The sequence below is a fragment of the Palaemon carinicauda genome, chromosome 18 (genome assembly GCF_036898095.1).
Source record: "Palaemon carinicauda isolate YSFRI2023 chromosome 18, ASM3689809v2, whole genome shotgun sequence".
NCBI classification, from domain to species: Eukaryota; Metazoa; Arthropoda; class Malacostraca; order Decapoda; family Palaemonidae; genus Palaemon; species Palaemon carinicauda.
The window spans coordinates 17,543,198-17,550,697 of NC_090742.1; the positions used below are offsets into that span (position 1 = coordinate 17,543,198).

General features: G+C 34.7%; 1 protein-coding gene across 1 annotated transcript in view; it reads left to right on the forward strand.

Annotated features, from left to right (window-relative positions):
• The window catches only part of LOC137657645 (uncharacterized), a 444,763-nt gene that overhangs the window by 273,225 nt on the left and 164,038 nt on the right, over positions 1 to 7,500 (forward strand). The window lies entirely within an intron of this gene.

Sequence of the window (7,500 nt, forward strand, 5' to 3'; positions counted from 1 at the left end):
TGTGTGTGTGTGTGTGTGTGTGTGTTTTTAAGCTTCATACGAGGTTATGGGGAAAATGAAGATGTTGAACGCATTCGATAGTATAATCATTCCCAGCAAGACTCGACGAAATTCATTTAATTTTCATTTAAATGCATAAAAATAAAAATATACATAAACAGTATATATGCTATATTATATTACTTCATATGAGTTGTCCACTATTTCGAACAACTATCCTCTAGGGAATGTATTGTTAATATTTTTTTCTTTTCTTTTTAATGATGGGTTTTCGTCAAGGGAAATTTGCTGTCCTTCATCAGAACTAATTTGAATTTCACTTGGTTTTCTTAATGTGATTTAAAGTTTACAAAGTAAGATACATTTATATAACCATTCATTAATAGTTGATATTTTCACCTGATTTCATTTCCTAGTTTTTATTTTCGACTTTTTCTCCTAAACTTTAAAAATGTATGCAGTTTCAAACTGATTTTTACAGCCTCGGTATCTTGTTTGTTTTACACTTTGAAGTTTAATTATGTGGCCTTCCATTTACGGTTCATATTATTGATTGTTAACTGCTGTCAGTTTGAAGGTTTAAAGGCCACTCATGAATGGCAGAGGCAAGGGACACTAGAATTGCCCTATCAAGCAGGACAATGCCCTAGAGACTGACCATATTATCAACGCCCAGACTAGGACCAAGGAGGGCCAGGCAATGGCTGCCGATGACTCAGAAGATAGACCTAAATGCTCCCCAAACCCCCCATTCTTAGCTCACAAGGATGGCGAGGTTGCAGCGAGCAAAGAAACTAACGAGTTTGAGCGGGACTTGAGCCCCAGTCTGACGTTCATCAGTCAGGGACGTTACCACATCGGCCACCACAACCTCATTTTACATAAACCCAATTCTTCGATCCAGACTTGTTTTTGCATTCCGTCAAATCAAGAGACTGTTAATAATTCTTCTCCCAGATGCACTTTAATCGATCATTCTAATCATTCTAATAAAAAATGACTTTAAAATAGACACGTACAGTAGCTATCCCTGAGTAGCGCTGTGTTCAGATCGCTTTAAATTCTTCAGGGAAAGAGTTATGAAATAGGTTTATCCTTTCTTATTGCAAAAGGTAAATATCTCCAGAAAATATAATATAACAATAACCACGTCTCCCTTTACGTCTTCTGTGTTGAGTAGTCAGAAGTTCAAACCACAAGGGAGAGGTTACTTCCATTAAAGAGAATTTTCAAATTATAGTGTTATCTTTTTGACCAGCTCTCCTACGTATAATATTGTTCAATTTGTTTTCCCTAAAGTTTAATAGAAAATGTCCCAGGCTATAATTCTGCTCCTGTCCCAGAGGTTTGTAGACTCGTTAATTCTGGTAAATTGTCCCTCCTTGCTTTATTATTATTATTATTATTATTATTATTATCATTATTATTATTATTATTATTATTATTATTTGCTAAGCTACTGCCCTAGTTGGAAAAAGCAGGATGCTATAAGCCCGGGGCTCCAACAGGGAAAATAGCTCAGTGAGGAAAGGAAACGAATAAAAATAAAATATTTTAAGAAGAGCAATAACATTAAAATAAATATCTCCTGTATAAACTATAAAAACTTTAACAAAACATAAGGAAGAGAATTAAGATAGAATAGTGTGCCTGAGTACACCCTCAAGCAAGGGAACTCTAACCCAAGACAGTGGAAGACCATGGTACAGTTAGAATCAAAAGTCCGAAGACACTCAGGGGAAATCTTCCGTCAGATGTCTCTGGTGTCCCCGTGACAAAATAGATAAAGGCTTTCTGTTCTTACTACTTCGAGGAAATGGGCGGAGCTTTCTTCAACCTCAGCGGATGAATACAAGATTTACAAATTCTGTTGTCATATTTCTTACTATAGTATCATTTGACAGCTCGACTATCTACTATAAAACACAGCACAGCATAGCACACACACACACACACACACACACACACACACATATATATATATATATATATATATATATATATATATATATATATATATATATATATATATATAATTATACTATAATTTATATAATTTCGTGGACGGTGCTCAGTAGATACTTTCAAGGAAAGGGTTGTTGGCATGGGATGAGAATTTCCCCCTTCCCCGCGCCTTTCCGACAGTGGCTGAGGGTATACGATTATAGGAAGTCATTTCTCTGTTAACCTATCTGTTAGAGATAGGTTAAATGAAAATTCTCTATACAGCTTGTAAAATATTCTATTTCTATCGTTGGCTAAATCTTATCTGATAGATGTTAGTGTTCTATTATTACTTAATTTGTGGTAGCAGTACAATAAAGTAGCTACTATTATAGTAAGGTTAATTATCATTGAAAATAGATAACAACTATAGCGATGACCTCATATCACATTCATAATAATCAAAGTTTAGTTTACTGAGTCGAAAATACCTTTAGTCTAGGTAAATGAAACCACTATTACATTCTGGCAAAACCTTAGAGATTTTTTTTTTTTATTGACAAATCATTAAAAAAGGCTGGATAGTCTCAGAACTACGTAATTTTCCAAAATATTGTCATGAAATTAAGATATGCTTCTTTGCCAATAATGTATCCTCTATTCTGCTGGCGAAAAAATACACGCGCAGATAACAAAAGCACAAAAGGAATCCTTAAGCTAACACCTTGACTGTAAACTATTATTGTGTAAATACTAGGAGTTCTATGTTAATGAAATTACTTAGCTTGGCGACCATGCTGACTTCTTGCGCTTCTATATTAAAGGACTGGCTGCCTGTATCAAATGAATAGGCCCCAAATGTATAGTCGTAATTTGCATGGGCATAACGAATGATTTGCAAGACTTAGTATTCCTAAATGTCATAGGTGGAAATTTCAACAAGATTTTTCCATCCCTAGAATTCTTTTTTTTTTTTTTTTTTTTTTTTTTTTGGTAATGCTCATCACACCGTTTCTTGAAATTTTACCATTTTTTTTATGAAAATATCACCTGTTTGGATTTTCCTCCAAAATGCCACGATAGTTTTAAATATGTCGGTTCTTTTGTCATGGATTGCTACTTAAATCGTTAAGCTCGTTCTGGACTACCTATTCCACCAAGTTATCCGCCTGACCATCAGCAACAATGAAGCAGAGTTTACCTGTGAGGATTGAGACAGTAAGGAACCAAGATTCCATAGAACACCGTTTCAGCTCAGTGGTAAGTAGGCTAGAGCTTGAATTTTCAATTATTTATTTTATGAAATATTACAATAATTTTTGACATGTTATTTAGATTGCCTTTTTAAAGTTATGAAATGCATTATTTCCATACATACCTCCAGCAATCATAGATTTATTCCATTTTACTCTTGCATTTTGTATATGTCGTTAATCTAGTTTCAGGTATCATGGCTGCGCCAAGGGCAAACTCTCCTGAAGTCTTAACTAATCGTGCAAGGATTATTGCCTTATGGGAATGTAATTTGCCCATCAATGTAATTTGTCAACGTATTGGATTTCATCGCTCTACCATCCATAAATGGATTAAACGATGGCAAGAGGAAGGGACCATAAAGACCAGAGCCCGTATTGGAAGACCAAAAGCGACCACTCCTCAAGAAGACGATGCCATTATAACAGTGTCGCAAGCAAGTCCATTTACTTCGGCCGTTCAAATAACGAGAGATCTTCAACTTGGGTGCAGTACCCATACAACAAGACGCCGTCTCCATTCACGTAACATTCAGTGTTACGTGCCAGCAAGGAAGGAATTTTTGAGCCTCGCTGCAAAAGAATATAGAATGGGATTTGCCCTACAGTATTCAGTGGATGATGCCACATTTTGGCAGAGTATAATTTTCACTGATGAGAAATGTTTTTCATCAGTGAAACAGGTATGGTTTTCAGATGTTCACCCTACTTGGGAACCCTCTTTAATCAACCATTCAAGAACTCTATATATAGATTGCGTTCCATAAAGACTACCAAGATTTTTAAGTTATAAACTGTGTACTTAGATCATGTTTTTGCAAAGCAGACTATTTATACATTGTATAATAGTAAGCAATATAACTTTTCTCTTAAAATTTCAATTTAAATGCCTTTATGACGTGTCAACATGCAACGTAATTTTATATATTCTATTTTTTATTAAAGGTAGAAATAAGTCCAATATGAATTTTGTTAACTCCATAGACTATGCAATATATTGAAAGGATTTTAGAAACTTCAACTTCGTCATAAACAACTTTTTTTTCATATTTCCTGTAACCCTTCCAAACATAATAGACAAAATTGTTTAAATGTCTTATTATTTCTAATTACGTATGAAACAGGGGAACAGGTATTGCTGGAGGGTCCTTAACTCTCGCTATGACAAAGACAATATTGTAGAGACCAGAAGAAGTGGTCGAGTTAGCACAGCCGTGTGGGGCTGGATGTGGGCGTTTGGACCGGGTGAGTTACTTCAGATTGATGGGCGCTTAACGAGCGAGAAATATATATCTATACTTGAAGCCCTCGTTCGGAGTGTTCGAGCAATGGCCATACCAGCTCCCCAAACTATCAAGGTATTATTTAAGAAGGGAAGGGGGGAAGAAAAGGGAGAAAACACTTTAAGGGTAAGGATAGGGAAAGAATAGAAAAATTTTAAATTGGAAATTCACATTTCATGTATATATTTCTTGAGAGGCTCTCCTATGCTGATGTTTTTGAATAATTTATTTTGTTTGTTTTGCTCTTTCAAGCCATAACGGCAGAGAGGACAAGCACAAAGGACAGGCTTTGGACACTATAATCTCACCCCTTATAGCAACTTAATTTCTTAATTATTCATTAACATTATTTTTTTCAGATTGATTGTTTATCATAAACTTTTAATCTGATTTCTTCCAGGTTGTCCAGGACAGAAGCCCTATACATACAAGTATGAGGGTGAGAGAATGGTGTCGTCTGCATCCCGAGGTTGAGTTTTTGGACTGGCCGACTAAAGGATGCGACATTAACCCCATAGAAAACTTATGGGGTATCATGGTTCAGGAGTGGGACATCAGACAAGAGCCAACAAAGGAAGCAGTAGAAGCCCATGCAGTCGAGGTTTTGGAAGGCATTCGCCGTCGACCGAACATATGTTTCAATCTTGTAGAGTCTATGCCAAGGAGGCTCAATAATGTCATTGATGTAAACGGGGGCTGGACAAAATATTAAAGTGAAAGTATGTTAAAACAAAATTTTTGACTGTCCCTTTTTATCACTGAATCACGCAGCCGAATGATTTTTTTTTTCTTGAGTCTTATGTTTTTCTTACTTTAGTTTTTATTTTCTAAGCTTCTTCCTCACTCCCTTGACTGATTGGGTTAGCTCTTCATCCTTTTACAAGTGTGATCCTTTCAATAATTATTTATTAATTTATTCGTTAAAAATTCTCATTTTCAACCAAGAGATGACCTTCCCGCTCAAGAGCCTGGCTTCGGCCGTCAATATTAGCAACTGGCTTCTTGCTATCACCTCAGAAAAGAAATCTAGCCCGAGCGGGGCCGCATGAAACGCCTTCATTTGATAATTCTAACCTGGAACTGTTCGACATTTGTGTGAATCAAATACAAGGTATTCTTCAGCTGGATTGAGAAATAAGTAATTTAAAGCAATGTATTTCATTTGCCTGCATATAATATACTCCATCTTTAAAATCTGCACCGAAAAAAAAACCATGATGAATTGTAAATCGTGGTTCCGCGAATTAAAAGTCTTCTTCACCTTTATTTCTGTATTTTCTATCTATAACTTGAAATTATTCCAGTTTATGAATATCTTCATGATAACATTATAAATAATGTTGGTTGGCATTAAATTAAAGAGCATTTTCGCAATGATCATATTAATTGGCAAAAACCTGTGGTAAGAAATCTAAAGGACATGATTTAAGTAACTTGAAGAACGTTTCGCTGAGAAAATTTAGGTATAAGTAATAATTCTACCAAATAACCACGTTAGGGCATCATTAAATTGTCAAGCGACTTTAAAGCTCTTGTGATAAGGATTGAATTAGCAAAGTAGCAAAGAATTTACTGCCTATGTATAAGATTTATATACAAATGATAATGCTAACTGTTCTTGAGCAAGAACATCGACAATAATACGGCAAAGCGTATGAAAAAGAAAATGTATGGAAATAGAAGAATAATTGGTCTAGGATCTAAATATTGAGATGACACATCCCGATTAATATAACTGACTTGGGAAGTATTTTACAGTAGAGGATCGTAATGTTTTACAAAATAATGTGATTCATGGATATCGACAGTATGACAAAAGTCCTTAGCAATAACTATAGCATTTAAAGAAATACTGATGTAGTCTGTTGGAAGCATGATATCGTTTTCATTAGAAAAATTGCCTAATCATGCAAACCGAAATGAGTTTAAATGGTGAAGTATTATATATTTAAAAGTAAACTGAAAAAAAAATCGATTCTCTCTCTCTCTCTCTCTCTCTCTCTCTCTCTCTCTCTCTCTCTCTCTCTCTCTCTCTCTCTCTCTCTCAATGACTTGGGGACTGATATAATTTAATTTATTAAGTGTATTCCTTATAAATATTATAGAGTATCGAACTATACATGAAATTAAAGAAATATTGACTTGAATGAGACTCCTATCGAAATGACCTGATAGGGTATTGGTTAACAGAAGCTGTATACCTATGTAACTTCATTAATTTCTACTTGCTTATTGTAAAATATATATATATATATATATATATATATATATATATATATATATATATATATATATATATATATATATATATATATATATATAACGCCCACATATTTGTGTGTTGTATGTCTTATTGTAGATAGTCGAGTTGTCAAATGATACTATAGTAAGAAATATGGCAACTAGATTTGTAGCTTTGTATTCATCCGCTGAGGTTGAAGAAAGCTCCGCCCATTTCCTCGAAGTAGTAAGAAGAGAAAGCCTTTATATATTTTGTCACGGGGACACTAGAGACATCTGACGGAAGATTTCCCTTGAGTGTCTTCGGACTTTTGATTCTAACTGTACATAGGCTACGGCACTACCCATGACTAGAGAACAATGGTTTGATTTTGGAGTGGTCACTGAACAATTATTCAGATAAAGTTATTAACGATGCTGTTATGAAACAGCACAGTCATCGACAGCAGAATTTCCATATTCTGGAATTCCATGCCTTTGTTTTCCAGGATTTGTGTAATTTACGAAATATTTTTGTTTTCCCATCAGCTGATTCATCATCATCATCATCTTCTCCCACGCTAATTAACGAAAAAGGCCTCGGTTAGATTTTGCTAGTCGTCTCTATACTTCTCCATTCATCATCTCCTACTTTATGCTTCATAGTTCTCAGCCATGTAGGCCTGGGTCATCCAACTCACTTTGGGGAGTGCGAAGATTGCTGTATATATATATATATATATATATATATATATATATATATATATATATATATATATATATATATATATACAGCAATC